General features: G+C 48.0%; 1 long non-coding RNA gene across 1 annotated transcript; it reads left to right on the top strand.

Annotated features, from left to right (window-relative positions):
* The first annotated feature begins 494 nt into the window (after nucleotides 1-494).
* Nucleotides 495-16,144, top strand: LOC133362238 (uncharacterized). Its single transcript, XR_009757477.1, has 4 exons — nucleotides 495-552; nucleotides 10,391-10,520; nucleotides 15,410-15,494; nucleotides 16,010-16,144. It is a non-coding gene; the product is annotated as an uncharacterized LOC133362238 (long non-coding RNA).
* Nucleotides 16,145-21,324: the final 5,180 nt, after the last annotated feature.

The following is a 21,324-nucleotide window of genomic DNA, read 5'->3' as shown; positions in this document are numbered from 1 at the left end:
GTATCAGGTGCCCTGTGAATATCTACACCAGTGAAATGTTTCGATTTAAAGCTTTCGTGACTGCAGGGATTCATCAGGAAAGAACCAAGCAGTGAAATGTTGTTTATATCAGAACTGTGCTTACATCCAGCTTATTGCATATAAGTGTGCCAGAGCAAGCAATGATTTCGAACGTAGCGAGGGACGAAATGATCAATCAGAATATTTGAGAATTAAAACCAAGACACCAGATGCAAATTACAGTGACACACAAAATGAATGGACTTGAGCAGGGCACCACCAGAATGTGTCACGGCGGCTTTCGCCACCAATATTGTTCACCTGAAGACGGCTGCTTGCGTTGTGGCCGAAACGTCGTGACAATTGTATCTCATTAACATAATCTATCTGAGTTACAGAGCCGCTCGTTGTGGCAGGGGACTGCCTGGTACCCCGCGAGTGACGTCATGTCACCTGCTGCTGCTGCCGCGTGACGTCATGTCACCTGCTGCTGCCGCGTGACGTCACGAGGTCACGGAAAGGTGCCGCTCCGCGCGGGAACTGAAATCTGAGGTGAGAAATTCTCGTCGCGATTGTTGTTGTTGTGGTTGTTGTTGTTGTTGTGGTGGTTGTTGTTGTTGTTTACCGAGGTAGAGCCTCGCTGTCTCTCTCGTAGGGATGTCGATTGAGTAGCAGGTTGCAGCTTGTCAACGCGGCGGGGCCTCGCCTCCTGCGCTCGCCTGGCGGCGTTCGCTTCAATTCTCCCGCCCGTTCAGCAGCAGCAGCCCGCGGGAGTCGTAGTCAGCAGCAGGCGCCGCGTTACTCGCGTGTGACAAACTCTCTCTTGTGTTGTACAGCGTTACAGCTCTAGTCTTAGTTAGTTTGTTTGGTTAAGTGTCTCTCTCTCTCTGTGTTGTGCAGCATTACAGCTCTAGTCTTAGTTAGTTGTTTGGTTAAGTGTCTCTCTCTCTCTGTGTGTCCTCTACTGCAGTCACCACACCTCCAAATCTGTCATTGACACAAGTCCGTAATTAACATTGGAGTGTATGGGTAAACACTTTAACATTGAAGTCTATGGGGAGACACTTTAACATTGAAGTCTATGGGTAGACACTTTAACATTGAAGTCTATGGGTAGACACTTTAACATTGAAGTCTATGGGGAGACACTTTAACATTGAAGTCTATGGGTAGACACTTTAACATTGAAGTCTATGGGTAGACACTTTAACATTGAAGTCTATGGGTAGACACTTTAACATTGAAGTCTATGGGGAGACACTTTAACATTGAAGTCTATGGGTAGACACTTTAACATTGAAGTCTATGGGTAGACACTTTAACATTGAAGTCTATGGGTAGACACTTTAACATTGAAGTCTATGGGGAGACACTTTAACATTGAAGTCTATGGGTAGACACTTTAACATTGAAGTCTATGGGTAGACACTTTAACATTGAAGTCTATGGGTAGAACTTTAACATTGAAGTCTATGGGTAGACACTTTAACATTGAAGTCTATGGGTAGACTTTAACATTGAAGTCTATGGGTAGACACTTTAACATTGAAGTCTATGGGTAGACACTTTAACATTGAAGTCTATGGGTAGACTTTAACATTGAAGTCTATGGGTAGACACTTTAACATTGAAGTCTATGGGTAGACACTTTAACATTGAAGTCTATGGGTAGACTTTAACATTGAAGTCTATGGGTAGACACTTTAACATTGAAGTCTATGGGTAGACACTTTAACATTGAAGTCTATGGGTAGACTTTAACATTGAAGTCTATGGGTAGACACTTTAACATTGAAGTCTATGGGTAGACACTTTAACATTGAAGTCTATGGGTAGACACTTTAACATTGAAGTCTATGGGTAGACACTTTAACATTGAAGTCTATGGGTAGACACTTTAACATTGAAGTCTATGGGTAGAGACTTTAACATTGAAGTCTATGGGTAGACTTTAACATTGAAGTCTATGGGTAGAGACTTTAACATTGAAGTCTATGGGAGACTTTAACATTGAAGTCTATGGGTAGAGACTTTAACATTGAAGTCTATGGGTAGACACTTTAACATTGAAGTCTATGGGTAGACTTTAACATTGAAGTCTATGGGTAGACACTTTAACATTGAAGTCTATGGGTAGACACTTTAACATTGAAGTCTATGGGTAGACACTTTAACATTGAAGTCTATGGGTAGACACTTTAACATTGAAGTCTATGGGTAGACACTTTAACATTGAAGTCTATGGGTAGAGACTTTAACATTGAAGTCTATGGGTAGACACTTTAACATTGAAGTCTATGGGTAGACACTTTAACATTGAAGTCTATGGGTAGACACTTTAACATTGAAGTCTATGGGTAGACACTTTAACATTGAAGTCTATGGGTAGAGACTTTAACATTGAAGTCTATGGGTAGAGACTTTAACATTGAAGTCTATGGGTAGACACTTTAACATTGAAGTCTATGGGTAGACACTTTAACATTGAAGTCTATGGGTAGACACTTTAACATTGAAGTCTATGGGTAGACTTTAACATTGAAGTCTATGGGAGACTTTAACATTGAAGTCTATGGGTAGACACTTTAACATTGAAGTCTATGGGTAGACACTTTAACATTGAAGTCTATGGGTAGACTTTAACATTGAAGTCTATGGGTAGACACTTTAACATTGAAGTCTATGGGTAGACACTTTAACATTGAAGTCTATGGGTAGACACTTTAACATTGAAGTCTATGGGTAGACACTTTAACATTGAAGTCTATGGGTAGAGACTTTAACATTGAAGTCTATGGGTAGACTTTAACATTGAAGTCTATGGGTAGACACTTTAACATTGAAGTCTATGGGTAGACACTTTAACATTGAAGTCTATGGGTAGACACTTTAACATTGAAGTCTATGGGTAGACACTTTAACATTGAAGTCTATGGGGAGACACTTTAACATTGAAGTCTATGGGTAGACACTTTAACATTGAAGTCTATGGGTAGACACTTTAACATTGAAGTCTATGGGTAGACACTTTAACATTGGAAGTCTATGGGTAGACACTTTAACATTGAAGTCTATGGGTAGACACTTTAACATTGAAGTCTATGGGTAGACACTTTAACATTGAAGTCTATGGGTAGACACTTTAACATTGAAGTCTATGGGTAGACACTTTAACATTGAAGTCTATGGGTAGACACTTTAACATTGAAGTCTATGGGTAGACACTTTAACATTGAAGTCTATGGGTAGACACTTTAACATTGAAGTCTATGGGTAGACACTTTAACATTGAAGTCTATGGGTAGACACTTTAACATTGAAGTCTATGGGTAGACACTTAACATTGAAGTCTATGGGTAGACACTTTAACATTGAAGTCTATGGGTAGACACTTTAACATTGAAGTCTATGGGTAGACACTTTAACATTGAAGTCTATGGGTAGACACTTAACATTGAAGTCTATGGGTAGACACTTTAACATTGAAGTCTATGGGTAGACACTTTAACATTGAAGTCTATGGGTAGACACTTTAAACATGTGAAGTCTATGGTGTAGTAAACTTAACATTGAAGTCTATGGGTAGACACTTTAACATTGAAGTCTATGGGGTAGACACTTTACATTGAAGTCTATGGGTTAGACACTTTAACATGGAGTCTATGGTTAGACACTTTAACATTGGAGTCTATGGGTAGACACTTTAACATTGAAGTCTATGGGTAGACACTTTAAACATTGAAGTCTATGGGTAGACACTTTAACATTGAGTCTATGGGTAGACACTTTAAACATTGAAGTCTATGGGTAGACACTTTAACTATGAAGTCTATGGTAGACACTTTAACATTGAAGTCTATGGGTAGACACTTTAACATTGAAGTCTATGGGTAGACACTTTAACATGAAGTCGATGGGTAGACACTTTAACATTGAAGTCTATGGGGAGACACTTTAACATTGAAGTCTATGGGTAGACACTTTAACATTGAAGTCTATGGGTAGACACTTTAACATTGAAGTCTAGGGGGAGACATTTAACATTGAAGTCTATGGGTAGACACTTTACATTGAAGGTCTATGGGTAGACACTTTAACATTGAAGTCTATGGGGAGACACTTTAACATTGAAGTCTATGGGTAGACACTTTAACATTGAAGTCTATGGGTAGACACTAACATTGAAGTCTATGGGTAGACACTTTAACATTGAAGTCTATGGGGAGACACTTTAACATTGAAGTCTATGGGTAGGACACTTTAACATTGAAGTCTATGGGTAGACACTTTTAACATTGAAGTCTATGGGTAGACACTTTAACATGGAAGTCTAGGGGTAGACACTTTAACATTGGAAGTCTATGGGTAGACACTTTAACATTGAAGTCTATGGGTAGGACACTTTAACATTGAAGTCTATGGGTAGGACACTTTAACATTGAAGTCTATGGGTAGACACTTTAACATTGAAGTCTATGGGTAGACACTTTAACATTGAGTCTATGGTAGACACTTTAACATTGAAGTCTATGGGTAGAGACTTTAACATTGAAGTCTATGGGTAGAGACTTTAACATTGAGTCTATGGGTAGACACTTTAACATTGAAGTCTATGGGGAGACACTTTAACATTGAAGTCTATGGGTAGAGACTTTAACATTGAAGTCTATGGGTAGACACTTTAACATTGAGTCTATGGGTAGACACTTTAACATTGAAGTCTATGGGTAGACACTTTAACATTGAGTCTATGGGTAGACACTTTAACATTGGAAGTCTATGGGTAGACACTTTAACATTGAAGTCTATGGGTAGACACTTTAACATTGAAGTCTATGGGTAGACACTTTAACATTGAAGTCTATGGGTAGACACTTTAACATTGAAGTCTATGGGTAGACACTTTAACATTGAAGTCTATGGGTAGACACTTTAACATTGAAGTCTATGGGTAGACACTTTAACATTGAAGTCTATGGGTAGACACTTTAACATTGAAGTCTATGGGTAGACACTTTAACATTGAAGTCTATGGGTAGAGACTTTAACATTGAGTCTATGGGTAGACACTTTAACATTGAAGTCTATGGGTAGACACTTTAACATTGAAGTCTATGGGTAGAGACTTTAACATTGAAGTCTATGGGTAGACACTTTAACATTGAGTCTATGGGTAGACACTTTAACATTGAAGTCTATGGGGAGACACTTTAACATTGAAGTCTATGGGTAGACACTTTAACATTGGAAGTCTATGGGTAGACACTTTAACATTGAAGTCTATGGGTAGACACTTTAACATTGAAGTCTATGGGTAGACACTTTAACATTGAAGTCTATGGGTAGACACTTTAACATTGAAGTCTATGGGTAGACACTTTAACATTGAAGTCTATGGGTAGACACTTTAACATTGAAGTCTATGGGTAGACACTTTAACATTGGAGTCTATGGGTAGACACTTTAACATTGAAGTCTATGGGTAGACACTTTAACATTGAAGTCTATGGGTAGACACTTTAACATTGAAGTCTATGGGTAGACACTTTAACATTGAAGTCTATGGGTAGACACTTTAACATTGAAGTCTATGGGTAGACACTTTAACATTGAAGTCTATGGGTAGACACTTTAACATTGAAGTCTATGGGTAGACACTTTAACATTGAAGTCTATGGGTAGACACTTTAACATTGAAGTCTATGGGTAGACACTTTAACATTGAGTCTATGGGTAGACACTTTAACATTGAAGTCTATGGGTAGACACTTTAACATTGAAGTCTATGGGTAGACACTTTAACATTGAAGTCTATGGGTAGACACTTTAACATTGAAGTCTATGGGTAGACACTTTAACATTGAAGTCTATGGGTAGACACTTTAACATTGAAGTCTATGGGTAGACACTTTAACATTGAAGTCTATGGGTAGACACTTTAACATTGAGTCTATGGGTAGACAACTTTAACATTGAGTCTATGGGTAGACACTTTAACATTGAAGTCTATGGGTAGACACTTTAACATTGAAGTCTATGGGGAGACACTTTAACATTGAAGTCTATGGGTAGACACTTAACATTGAAGTCTATGGGTAGAGACTTTAACATTGAAGTCTATGGGTAGACACTTTAACATTGAAGTCTATGGGTAGACACTTTAACATTGAAGTCTATGGGTAGACACTTTAACATTGAAGTCTATGGGTAGACACTTTAACATTGAAGTCTATGGGTAGACACTTTAACATTGAAGTCTATGGGTAGACACTTTAACATTGAAGTCTATGGGTAGACACTTTAACATTGAAGTCTATGGGTAGACACTTTAACATTGAAGTCTATGGGTAGACACTTTAACATTGAAGTCTATGGGTAGACACTTTAACATTGAAGTCTATGGGTAGACACTTTAACATTGAAGTCTATGGGTAGACACTTTAACATTGAAGTCTATGGGTAGACACTTTAACATTGAAGTCTATGGGTAGACACTTTAACATTGAAGTCTATGGGTAGACACTTTAACATTGAAGTCTATGGGTAGACACTTTAACATTGAAGTCTATGGGTAGACACTTTAACATTGAAGTCTATGGGTAGACACTTTAACATTGAAGTCTATGGGTAGACACTTTAACATTGAAGTCTATGGGTAGACACTTTAACATTGAAGTCTATGGGTAGACACTTTAACATTGAAGTCTATGGGTAGACACTTTAACATTGGAGTCTATGGGTAGACACTTTAACATTGAAGTCTATGGGTAGACACTTTAACATTGAAGTCTATGGGTAGACACTTTAACATTGAAGTCTATGGGTAGACACTTTAACATTGAAGTCTATGGGTAGACACTTTAACATTGAAGTCTATGGGTAGACACTTTAACATTGAAGTCTATGGGTAGACACTTTAACATTGAAGTCTATGGGTAGACACTTTAACATTGAAGTCTATGGGTAGACACTTTAACATTGAAGTCTATGGGTAGACACTTTAACATTGAAGTCTATGGGTAGACACTTTAACATTGAGTCTATGGGTAGACACTTTAACATTGAAGTCTATGGGTAGACACTTTAACATTGAAGTCTATGGGTAGACACTTTAACATTGAAGTCTATGGGTAGACACTTTAACATTGAAGTCTATGGGTAGACACTTTAACATTGAAGTCTATGGGTAGACACTTTAACATTGAAGTCTATGGGTAGACACTTTAACATTGAAGTCTATGGGTAGACACTTTAACATTGAAGTCTATGGGTAGACACTTTAACATTGAAGTCTATGGGTAGACACTTTAACATTGAAGTCTATGGGTAGACACTTTAACATTGAAGTCTATGGGTAGACACTTTAACATTGAAGTCTATGGGTAGACACTTTAACATTGGAAGTCTATGGGTAGACACTTTAACATTGAAGTCTATGGGTAGACACTTTAACATTGAAGTCTATGGGTAGACACTTTAACATTGAAGTCTATGGGTAGACACTTTAACATTGAAGTCTATGGGTAGACACTTTAACATTGAAGTCTATGGGTAGACACTTTAACATTGAAGTCTATGGGTAGACACTTTAACATTGAAGTCTATGGGTAGACACTTTAACATTGAAGTCTATGGGTAGACACTTTAACATTGAAGTCTATGGGTAGACACTTTAACATTGAAGTCTATGGGTAGACACTTTAACATTGAAGTCTATGGGTAGACACTTTAACATTGAAGTCTATGGGTAGACACTTTAACATTGAAGTCTATGGGTAGACACTTTAACATTGAAGTCTATGGGTAGACACTTTAACATTGAAGTCTATGGGTAGACACTTTAACATTGAAGTCTATGGGTAGACACTTTAACATTGAAGTCTATGGGTAGACACTTTAACATTGAAGTCTATGGGTAGACACTTTAACATTGAAGTCTATGGGTAGACACTTTAACATTGAAGTCTATGGGTAGACACTTAACATTGGAGTCTATGGGTAGACACTTTAACATTGAAGTCTATGGGTAGACACTTTAACATTGAAGTCTATGGGTAGACACTTTAACATTGAAGTCTATGGGTAGACACTTTAACATTGAAGTCTATGGGTAGACACTTTAACATTGAAGTCTATGGGTAGACACTTTAACATTGAAGTCTATGGGTAGACACTTTAACATTGAAGTCTATGGGTAGACACTTTAACATTGAAGTCTATGGGTAGACACTTTAACATTGAAGTCTATGGGTAGACACTTTAACATTGAAGTCTATGGGTAGACACTTTAACATTGAAGTCTATGGGTAGACACTTTAACATTGAAGTCTATGGGTAGACACTTTAACATTGAAGTCTATGGGTAGACACTTTAACATTGAAGTCTATGGGTAGACACTTTAACATTGAAGTCTATGGGTAGACACTTTAACATTGAAGTCTATGGGTAGACACTTTAACATTGAAGTCTATGGGTAGACACTTTAACATTGAAGTCTATGGGTAGACACTTTAACATTGAAGTCTATGGGTAGAGACTTTAACATTGAAGTCTATGGTAGACACTTTAACATTGAAGTCTATGGGGAGACACTTTAACATTGAAGTCTATGGGTAGACACTTTAACATTGAAGTCTATGGGTAGACACTTTAACATTGAAGTCTATGGGTAGACACTTTAACATTGAAGTCTATGGGTAGACACTTTAACATTGAAGTGAGTATGGGTAGACACTTTAACATTGAAGTCTATGGGTAGACACTTTAACATTGAAGTCTATGGGTAGACACTTTAACATTGAAGTCTATGGGTAGACACTTTAACATTGAAGTCTATGGGTAGACACTTTAACATTGAAGTCTATGGGTAGACACTTTAACATTGAAGTCTATGGGTAGACACTTTAACATTGAAGTCTATGGGTAGACACTTTAACATTGAAGTCTATGGGTAGACACTTTAACATTGAAGTCTATGGGTAGACACTTTAACATTGAAGTCTATGGGTAGACACTTTAACATTGAAGTCTATGGGTAGACACTTTAACATTGAAGTCTATGGGTAGACACTTTAACATTGAAGTCTATGGGTAGACACTTTAACATTGAAGTCTATGGGTAGACCTTTAACATTGAAGTCTATGGGTAGACACTTTAACATTGAAGTCTATGGGTAGACACTTTAACATTGAAGTCTATGGGTAGACACTTTAACATTGAAGTCTATGGGTAGACACTTTAACATTGAAGTCTATGGGTAGACACTTTAACATTGAAGTCTATGGGTAGACACTTTAACATTGAAGTCTATGGGTAGACACTTTAACATTGAAGTCTATGGGTAGACACTTTAACATTGAAGTCTATGGGTAGACACTTTAACATTGAAGTCTATGGGTAGACACTTTAACATTGAAGTCTATGGGTAGACACTTTAACATTGAAGTCTATGGGTAGACACTTTAACATTGAAGTCTATGGGTAGACACTTTAACATTGAAGTCTATGGGTAGACACTTTAACATTGAAGTCTATGGGTAGACACTTTAACATTGAAGTCTATGGGTAGACACTTTAACATTGAAGTCTATGGGTAGACACTTTAACATTGAAGTCTATGGGTAGACACTTTAACATTGAAGTCTATGGGTAGACACTTTAACATTGAAGTCTATGGGTAGACACTTTAACATTGAAGTCTATGGGTAGACACTTTAACATTGAAGTCTATGGGTAGACACTTTAACATTGAAGTCTATGGGTAGACACTGTAATATTGAAGTCTATGGGTAGACACTTTAACATTGAAGTCTATGGGTAGAGACTTTAACATTGAAGTCTATGGGTAGACACTTTAACATTGAAGTCTATGGGTAGACACTTTAACATTGAAGTCTATGAGGAGACACTTTAACATTGAAGTCTATGGGTAGAGACTTTGACATTGGAGTCTATGGGTAGACACTTTAACATTGAACTCTATGGGTAGACACTTTAACATTGAGTGAGTGTGAGTGAGTGACTGAGTGACTGTCTGAGTGACTGAATGACTGACCGCATGAGTGACTGACTGAGTGACTGAGTGAGTTAGTGACTGACTGAGTGACTGACTGACTGAGTGACTGAGTGAGTGACTGACTGACTGAGTGACTGACTGAGTGAGTTAGTGACTAACTGAGTTAGTGAGTTAGTGAGTGACTGAGTGAGCGACTGACTGAGTGACTGAGTGACTGAGTGACTGAGTGAGTGACTGAGTGAGTGACTGAGTGAGTGACTGAGTGATTGACTGACTGAGTGACTGAGTGAGTGACTGAGTGAGTGACTTGAGTGACTGACTGAGTGACTGAGTGAGTGACTGAGTGAGTGACTGAGTGTTGGTGTCTCCCCAGAGGGGCTCCGCAGGAAGGGATCTCCGTGTGAGGAGGTCGTGCGGACGTTCATCACCAACTCGCTCGAGTTCATCAGCGTGGACGTCTCTCGCCAACTGCAGGACTACCGCTAGGGAGGGTGAGAGGGGGGGTGAGCTCACCCACTCACCCACTCACTCACCCACACACTCACCCACACACTCACTGAGTGAGTGTGTAAGTGTGTGAGTGAGTGTATGAGTGAGTGAGTGGGTGAGTGAGTAGGTGGGTGAGCGAGCGGGTGGGTAAGTGAGTGGGTGAGTGAGAGAGCGGGTGAGCGATCGGGTGGGTGGGTGAGTGAGTGAGGTGGTGAGTGGGTGAGTGAGAGAGCGGGTGAGCGAGCGGGTGGGTGAGTGGGTGAGTGAGCGAGCGGGTGAGTGGGTGAGTGAGCGAGCGGGTGAGTGAGTGAGTGAGTGGGTCAGCGAGTGAGTGAGTGGGTCAACGAGTGTGTGAGTGGATGAGTGTGTGAGCGAGTGAGTGGGTGAGCGAGTGAGTGGGTGAGCGGGTGAGTGGGTGAGCGAGTGAGTGGGTGAGTGGGTGAGTGGGTGAGTGTGTGAGTGGGTGAGTGGATGAGTGTGTGAGCGAGCGGGTGAGTGGGTGAGTGTGGTGAGTGTGCGAGTGGGTGAGTGGATGAGTGTGTGAGCGAGCGGGTGAGTGTGTGAGTGAGTGAGTGGGTGAGTGAGCGGGTGAGCGAGTGAGTGGGTGAGCGAGTGGGTGAGTGGGTGAGCGGGTGAGCGAGTGAGCGAGTGGGTGAGCGGGTGAGCGAGTGGGCGAGTGGGTGAGCGGGTGAGCGGGTGAGCGGGTGAGCGAGTGAGTGTGTGTGCGTCTGCCCAGGTTCCTGCGTGACTTCCACCACCAATAACACCACCACCACAACCACTACCACCACAACCACCACCACAACCACCACCACTAACACCACCACTAACACCACCACAACCACCACAACCACCACTACCACAACCACCACCACAACCACCACCACAACCACCACCACCACTAACACCACAACCACCACCACTACTATCACAACCACCACTACAACCACCACCACAACCACCACCACTAACACTACCACCACAACCACCACTACCACCACCACAACCACCACCACAACCACCACTACCACCACAACCACCACCACCACCACTACCACCACCACCACAACCACCACTACCACCACAACCACCACAACCACTACCACAATCACCACCACAATCACCACCACCACAACCACCACCACTACCACCACTACCACCACTACCACCACAACCACCACCACGACAACCACGACAACCACTACAACCACCACCACCACTACCACCACCACAACCACCACCACAACCACCATTACCACCACCACCACTACCACCACCACCACAACCACCACTACCACCACAACCACCACCACAACCACTACCACAATCACCACCACAATCACCACCACCACAACCACCACCACGACAACCACGACAACCACTACAACCACCACAACCACCACAACCACAACTACTATTACAACCACCACCACAACAACCACTTCCACCACCACCACCACAACCACCACCACCACCACAACCACCAGAACCACCACCACAACCACCACAACCAACATCACCACTACAACCACCACTACCACCACCACCACTACCACAACCACCACAACTACCACAACCACCACAACCACCACCACCACAACCACCACCACTACCACAACCACTACCACAACCACTACCACAACCAGTACCACAACCACTACCACAACCACCACAACCACCACCACAACCACCACTACCACCACAACCACCACTAATACCACCACAACCACTACCACCACTACCACCACAACAACCACCACCACTACCACCACCACAACCACTACCACAACCACCACCACCACAACAACCACCACCACAACCACCACCACCACAACCACCACCACAACAACCACTACCACCACCACTACCACCACCACAATAACTACCACAACTACAACAACCACCACAACCACCACTAACACTACCACAACCACAACAACCACCACAACCACCACTAACACTACCACAACCACCACTACCACCACAGCACCACTACCACCACAACCACCACTACCACTACAACCACCACTACCACTACAGCCCCACTACCACCACTACCACCACAACCACCATAACCACCACTAACACCACTACCACCACAACCACCACAACCATAACCAACACACTCACCACAACCACAACAACAACCACCACCGGCTGGGTTACTCCACACGGCCAGAGAAGATCCTCTCAATCGCATGGAGGGTGGGTGGTGGTGGTTGTGGTGGTGGATGTGGTCAAAGTGGTGGTGGTTGTAGTGGGGGTTGTGGTGGTTGTGGCGGTGGTGATGATTGTGGTGGTGGTGGTTGATTTGGTTATGGTGGTGGTTGTGGTTGTGATGATGGTGGTTGGGGGTGGTAGTTGTGGTCTTAGTGTTGGTGGTTGTGGTGAAGGAGTGGGCGAGTGGGTGGGTGAGTGGGTGAGTGAGCGAGCGGGTGAGTAAGTGAGTGGGTAATTGAGTGGGTGGGTGAGTGAGCGAGCGGGTGAGCGAGCGGGTGGGTAAGTGAGTGGGTGAGTGAGTGGGTGATTGAGTGGGTGAGTGAGTGGGTCAGCGAGTGAGTGAGTGGGTTAGTGAGTGAGTGGGTGAGTGGATGAGTGTGTGAGCGAGCGGGTGAGTGGGTGAGCGAGTGAGTGGGTGAGTGTGTGAGTGGATGAGTGTGTGAGCGAGCGGGTGAGTGTGTGAGTGAGTGTGTGTGTGAGTGGGTGAGTGAGCGAGCGGGTGAGTGAGTGCGTGAGTTAGCGAGCGAGCGAGTGGGTGAGCGAGTGAGTGGGTGAGCGGGTGAGCGAGTGAGCGAGTGAGCGAGTGAGCGAGTGAGTGTGTGTGCGTCTGCCCAGGTGCCTGCGTGACTTCCACCACCACAACCACCACCACCACAACCACTACCACCACTACCACCACAACCACCATAACCACCACTAACACCACTACCACCACAACCACCACAACCACAACCATAACCACCACACTCACCACAACAACAACCACCACCGGTTGGGATACTCCACACGGCCAGAGAAGATCCTCTCAATCGCATGGAGGGTGGGTGGTGGTGGTTGTGGTGGTGGATGTGGTCAAAGTGGTGGTGGTTGTGGCAGTGGTGATGATTGTGGTGGTGGTGGTGGTTGATTTGGTTATGGTGGTGGTTGTGGTTGTGATGATGGTGGTTGGGGGTGGCAGTTGTGGTCTTAGTGTTGGTGGTTGTGGTGAGGGAGTGGGCGAGTGGCTGGGTGAGTGGGCGGGTGAGTGAGTGGGTGAGTGAGTGGGTGGATGGGTGAGTGGGTGAGTGAGTGGCTAGATGAGTGAGTGGGTGAGTGGGTGAGTAAGTGAGTGGGCGAGTGAGCGAGCGGGTGAGCGAGCGGGTGGGTAAGTGAGTGGATGAGTGAGAGAGCGGGTGGGTGAGTGGGTGAGTGAGCGAGTGGGTGAGTGAGTGGGTGAGTGGGTGAGTGAGTGGGTGAGTGGGTCAGCGAGTGTGTGAGTGAGTGTGTGAGTGAGTGAGTGGGTGAGTGAGTGGGTGAGTGAGCGAGCGGGTGAGTGAGTGGGTGAGTGAGTGTGTGAGTGGGTCAGCGAGTGTGTGAGTGAGTGTGTGAGTGAGTGGGTGAGTGAGTGAGTGGGTGAGTGAGTGAGTTTGTGAGTGAGTGAGTGAGCGAGTTGTGCAAGTGATCACCATCACCACCCACTCATCACCATCACCCGGCTTTGTGCAGTTGATCACCATCACCACCATCACCACCATCACCATCATCACCATCGTCACCATCACCATCATCACCATCGCCACCAGGGTACATCGCCATCGTCACCACCATCATCACCATCATCACCATCACCACCAGGGTACAATCACCACCATCACCACCATCATCACCATCACCATCGCCACCAGGGTACATCGCCATCGTCACCGTCATCACCATCATCTCCATCATCACCACCATCATCACCATCATCACCATCATCACCATCACCACCATCATCACCATCATCACCATCATCATCACCACCAGGGTACAATCACCATCATCACCATCATCACCATCACCACCATCACCACCAGGGTACAATCACCATCGCCACCATCATCACCATCATCATCCACACCATCACCACCATCATCACCATCACCATCGCCATCGCCATCATCACCACCATCATCATCATCATAGTCACCATCATCACCATCGCCACCAGGGTACAATCACCATCATCACCATCATCACCATCATCGTCACTATCATCGTCACTATCATCGTCACTATCATCGTCACCATCATCGTCACCATCACCACCATCACCACCATCATCACCACCATCATCACCACCATCATCACCATCATCACCATCATCACCATCACCACCATCATCACCATCATCACCACCATCGCCACCAGGGTACAATCACCATCGTCACCATCACCACCATCATCACCATCATCACCATCATCACCACCATCGCCACCAGGATACATCGCCATCGTCACCATCACCACCATCGCCACCATCATCACCATAGTCAACATCACCATCATCACCATCATCGTCACCAACATCACCATCATCACCATCGTCCCCATCGTCCCCATCGTCACCATCATCACCATCATCACCATCATCATCACCATCATCACCATCGTCACCATCATCACCACCATCGTCACCATCGTCACCATCGTCACCATCATCACCATCATCGTCGATGTGTCTCTGTGTCTCTCCCCGTGTCTCAGCGTGTCTCTGTGTGTCTCTGTGTGTCTCTCTGTGTCTCTCTGTGTCTCTCCGTGTCTCTGTGTCTCAGCGTGTCTCCCCGTGTCTCTGTGTCTCAGCGTGTCTCCTCGTGTCTCTGTGTCTCAGCGTGTCTCCCCGTGTCTCTGTGTCTCAGCGTGTCTCTGTGTCTCTGTGTCGCAGCGTGTCTCCGAGGTGCAGCTGATGCACGTCTTCCAGGAGGACTTCATCCTGGGCCATCGACACCACGAACTCTCCATCTCACACGGTGATGGGGCTGGTAGTGATGGTGGTGGTGATGGTGATGGTGATGGGGGTGGTGGTGATGGTGGTGGTGGTGATAGGGGTGGTCGTGATGGGGGTGGTGGTGGTGATGGTGGTGGTGGTGATAGGGGTGGTCGCGATGGGGGTGGTGGTGATGGTGATGGTGGTGATAGGGGTGGTCGTGAAGGGGGTGGCGATGGTGATGATGGTGGTGGTGATAGGGGTGGTCGTGATGAGGGTGGTGGTGGTGATGGTTGTGGTGGTGATGGGGGTGGTGGTGGTGGTGATGATGGTGATGATGATGGTGGTGATGATGGTGGTGGGTGGTGGGGGTGGTGATGGGGGTGGTGATGATGGTGGTGGTGACGGCGGTGGTGGTGGTGACGGCTGTGACGTTCGTGGTGGTGGTGACGTTGGTGACGTTGGTGACGTTGGTGGTGGTGATGTTGGTGGTGAGCTCCGTCGACCCTCGCCCCCCCCTCTACCCCCCCTCTCCCCCCCCCCCCGTGTGGGTGTCAGGCCACCTCAGCTCATCGTCCATCTACCCGGTGTGCCTGGCCCCCCACCTACTACTCACCGCCTGCTCCGACGGCTCCGCAATCTTCTGGCGCTGCCCAACCTCTCCGCTCGCCCCGCGGTCGCCCAGTGGCGTCGCCCCCTCTCCCACCTCCTCCACCTCCTCGTCGTACGGCGACGGTCGCCACGACGACGGCGGGCGCCGTGACGACGACGAAGAGGAGGAGTCGGAGGATATCCACGGCGGCCACCGCTCCGTTTGGGAGCAGTGGCCCCTGGTCAGCCGCTGCGGCGACGACGAGCCGGCCGGCCCCCAGAGCAGCGGCCACGTCCACGTGCGGGGCCTAGCGCAGGCTCTGGGCTGCTCCTACACGGGGCGGCTGGCCCTGGGCCACACCGCCGTCACGCCGGGCGTCGCCACGGGGGGGGAGGAGGAGGAGGAGGGGGTGGTCAGTGTGACGCTGTTTGTTACTGCATTAACCACACACACAACAGTACATACATGTGGGGATACCGGAAAAATGGTCGACAATTTGTTTAAGTTAACGAAACTAAATTATTAGTTTTATTTAACCCGCTAAGGGCCCCCACGCCGAGCTTGCTATGTGCAGATCTTTTTTCGGAAGTGGCCCCGCAAATGTTTGGTACCAGTTGAAAGGGTAAAAACCTATTACTATATTTTTCCACTGGTAAAGGAGGTCTCGTAGTGTAATCTCCATCTGTTCCATCTCACTCCCTTCTACCCCGTGTGTGGACTAATCTCCATCTGTTCCATCTCACTCCCTTCTACCCCGTGTGTGGACTAATCCCCATCTGTTCCATCTCACTCCCTTCTACACCGTGTGTGGACTAATTTCCATCTGTTCCATCTCATCATCATCATATTGATCTTCATTCAGCAGTGGATAGATCACGGTGACGATGATTACGCTGAGATACAGAGGGTGCTAGGAGCAGGCCGTGAGGGGTGAGTTGACGAGTTGACTGAGCCGGTTAACTTCCCTTTGCGGTTCAGCGGTCAATCGGGGCGCCTTGCCACAAAGTGGATTTTGTTACACAACTTGCCTCCTACTCCTCATCTCTCTCCGACACCCAACATCTCTCTCCCCTCTCTCTTTCTCTCCCTCCCCTCCCCCTCCACTCTCTCTCTCCCCTTTTTTTCTTTCAATGCTTTGCTTTATGTGCCCCCCCCCCCTGTTTAAATGAAATATTTCACGAAATATTTCACGCTCCGTTCTCCTCCTTCTTACCCCTTCCCCCTCTCTCTCTACCCCCCCCCCCCCCCTCTCCTCCCACTCTCCCCTCATCTCTCTCCCCTCCCCTCTCTCTCCCCATCCTCCCTCTCCGCTCTTCTTTCTTTTTGCTACGATCAGAGGAGCTCCCCTCCCCGACTCTCTGTGCCGCACATTCCGTTGCGGCGTCGCCTGGACGTGTCCCGTTGCTCCCCTCGGCACATTCCGACCCAGACCGCACACACGCACACACACGCACACACACACGCACACACACACACGCACACACACGCACACACACACGCACACACACACGCGCACACACACGCACACACACGCGCGCACACGCACGCACACACGCGCACACGCACACACACACACGCACACACGCACACACACAGGTACACACACACACAGGTACACACACACACAGGTACACACACACACAGGTACACACAACAACAACAACCGCCATTCGCCAATAAGTGGCGGTGACGTCACCACGACGCTTGTGCCATGCCAAGTGCACCTTGAGGCCATGTGAAGTGTCGAACGCCCGCTGGCAGGAGGTCACGGGGCAGACCCAGCAGGTGCCACTGGTCGACTGACCGAGATGACCGAGATGACTGGCTGATGTACCACCTTTGCCCCCTACTGTACCAACTTGCTGTGCTTTAGCCACCCGGCGCTCCGCTCGTTGTTGTGAGCGTCGCTCCTCCGCCCTCCGTTGTTGTTGTAGGGCGACTGCCTCCCAACTGCCCAGTAGCATCCTTCACGAGCCTCCTCCACTGAGGCCGATCTTGACACCGCTGGTACCAGTCATCGGCAAGTCCACTCAGCTCCACGTCCTCCTGTACCACATCACTCCATCTCTTCTCTAGCCCGTGTCGCGCCCGTTTAGCCCCCTCGATCCGGCCGAACAAAAGCTGTTTAAGCATGCGGTGGCTGGGCATGCGGGCTACATGACCCAGCCAACGCAGCCTTGCCTGCCGGAGGAGCTCACCGATGGGACTTTGCCCAGATCTTTCAAGGATTTGTGAGCTCCTCACACAATCCAGCCTGGTTAAACCCAGGATGGATCGTAGGCAGGCCAGCCTAAATGTTTACAACCGGCGAAGATGCTCCATTAGGGGGGTCCACGTTTCGCAAGCGTAGAGAAGGGAGGGAATGACCGTGGCCGAGAAGACCTGAAGCTTCGTGCGGAGCGACAGACCAGGTAGCTTCCACACAGCGTTACGCAACCGATGAAAAGATATTGCCGCTCGACTGATTCGGAGTGAGACCTCTGCTGTTAAACTGGAGCCGGTCATAAGCACACTGTCCAGGTATGGGAAACTCTCCACTCTCTCCACAACTTCCCCATCACCGATTGGGAGTTGTGGGGGTGGAGTGTCCGATGGTACAAAATACCCAGGCAGGTGCTTAGTTTTGGTGGGGCTGATGGTAAGGCCCCACCTCTTAGTGGCACGCTCCAGTCTCAGCAGCAGCGTCTCCAACTCCTCTTCTGAATGAGCAGCTATTACCAAATCATCGGCATACATAACGTGGTTGACCAATAGGGAGCCATCCCTTGATCGCACCTGGGCATCGATCAATAGACCCTCGAGCAATGAGAACAACATTTCAGGGTTGCTTACCCCAGAGGGGGAGACAGCAACTGCCGAGGGGGAAATTGCTAAGATCGCGAAGGACTTCTATTCACACCTGTTCAAGGCTGAGCACGTACAGGACGAGGCGGTTGAAGAACTACTAGCCGCGGGCCCTACTCTGGGGGACGCGGAGAGAGACAAACTGGAAAGCCCCAACACCCTGGAGGAGCTGCACACTGCCATGAAAGGTCTGGCAGCTGGCAATCCCCAGGGATCGATGAGCTGCCAGTTGAGTTCTATGAAACCTTCTGGGATGTACTCGGCCCTTGCCTGCTGGAGTGCTGGAGGAGAGCCTGCGGGAAGGGGAACTCCCGCAGAGCTGTAGGAGGGCGGTGGTCACCCTGTTGCCTAAGAAGGGGGACCTGCATCGCATAGAAAACTGGCGGCCCGTCTCCCTCCTGTGCGCCGACTATAAAATCTTCGCCAAGGCGCTGGCAAACCGCCTCAAAGAGGTGGTGGGTCAGCTAGTGCAACCCGAGCAGGCGTATTGCATCCCCGGCCGCTGCATCTATGACAACATCGGCACGGTCAGGGATGTGATCTCCCTCGCGGATATGCACGACATGGACGCAGGTCTCCTATTCATGGACCAGGAGAAGGCGTTCGACAGGGTGAGCCACGAGTACCTGAGAAGACTGCTCCTCTCCTTCGGGTTCGGCCAGAACTTCACGTCACACGTGCACCTCCTATATACGGGCATATCCAGCCTCATAAAAATCAATCAAAGGCTTGGCTGCCCTGTTCCCATGACAAGAGGAGTCAGGCAGGGGTGCCCTCTCTCGGGGCTCCTTTACACCCTGTCCCTTGAGCCGCTCTTGCGACGCCTGAGAAACACCTTGTCCGGGTTCAAGGTCCCGGGGCCGGAGAACGCAGTCATAAAGCTCTCCGCATATGCGGACGACGTATGCGCTGTGATCAACGACGCGCAGGACGTCGCTGCACTCTGCCGGGCGGTGGAGGTCTATGAAAAGGCCTCCTGCGCCAAAGTCAACTGGCGGAAGTGTGAGGTGTTATGGATGGGGTCACAAGGTGCAATGAGTTCCGTGCTCCTCCCAGGCGGAGTCACCTGGCAGGGTGAGGGCGTGAAGTACCTCGGAGTGTACCTAGGAAAGCCCCAAGTCGTTAATAAAAACTGGACTGAGATGAGCGACGTATTTGATGCTAAACTGAGAGCGTGGGCACATCTCGCCCCACAAATGTCCTTCAGGGGGAGAGTGCTCATAGGGAATAACCTGGCAGCCTCGGTGCTGTGGCACAGATCCAAGGCCCTCCAACCCACGGGCTGGTTACTCACGAGGGCGAACAGGTCGCTTGCCCACTTTGTCTGGAACGGCAAGCACTGGATGAGGCCGGGGGTCCTCTGCTTGCCGGTGGGTGAGGGCGGCCAGGGCCTGGTAGACGTCACCGCTCGAGTGATGAGCTTCAGGCTCCAGGCCGTGAGAAACTTGCTGTACGAACAAGAAGAGCTGCCCCGGACGTCGCTGGCCCTCGCCCTGCTGAGAAATGCGGGCGGGCGGCTGGGATATGGGAGGGAGCTCTTCCTTATGGACCTGACCCGAGTCGATTGCACCGGACTGCCGGGCTATTACCAGAGCCTGTTGGAGGCGTGGCGGAGCCTGGAATGGAGCAGGGCGAGCCCGCACCACGGCCTTACCGGCTTCATGACCGAACCCCTGTTCCACAATAGCCTCCTTGATGGAATCAGGGAGGAGGGGACGCTGGCCCTCCGTTTCGCCTCGGCAGGAGTGCGAACGGTTAGGGATCTTGTGAGGAGCCAGGACGGCCGCTCCAAATGGAAGAACGCGGCTGAGGTGAGCGGCGCCGCTGGGCTCCGCTCCATGATGGCTGGAGAAAAGTTGTTGCGAGAGGCGATCGCGGCGATGCGGAAGCTGCGTTTGCAGCTAGAAACGCCAGGAGACAGCGGTGCCGCACGGCCGCCGCCCTCCTCCTCCTCCCCCCCCTCCCCTCCCCCCGCTTTCCAGGAGTTGCGCGTCTCCTGCATCCAGCCCCCCGGGCGCTGTGAGGCAGGGAGGTTGCTCAAGATCGCGAACTGCAGAGACGTGGCCCTCAAGGGCGCCTCCAAGCGGGTGCTGTACGACTGCTGCGTCAAAACACTGCGGTGTCGAGAGCTGGAAAACCTACCGGACACGAAGTGGAGGGAGTTCTTCTCTCCCTTGATCGACACCACCCCCCAGTGGAAACAGCTCTACAAGGCCCCCGTTTCAAAGCGCAGCGGGGACCTCCAGTGGAGGCTGGCGCACTGGACGCTACCCTCGGCGGCGTGGATCAGCAAGGTCACCCCGGGGGCGTCAGACCTGTGCGTGTTCTGTGGCGCGAGGGAGGACCTCGCCCACCAGTATGTGGGGTGCTCGCGGCTGGACCCGCTGTTCAGACTCCTGGGAGCCGTTTTTAAGAAATTGGGGGTGCCCTTCTACAA

Source organism: Lethenteron reissneri, unplaced genomic scaffold (genome assembly GCF_015708825.2).
Source record: "Lethenteron reissneri isolate LAM-NWPU_2019-01 unplaced genomic scaffold, ASM1570882v1 scaffold_1408, whole genome shotgun sequence".
Classification (NCBI taxonomy): domain Eukaryota; kingdom Metazoa; phylum Chordata; class Hyperoartia; order Petromyzontiformes; family Petromyzontidae; genus Lethenteron; species Lethenteron reissneri.
Note: the sequence above shows the minus strand (reverse complement) of the source record. Positions and strands in the feature narration are given on the sequence as shown.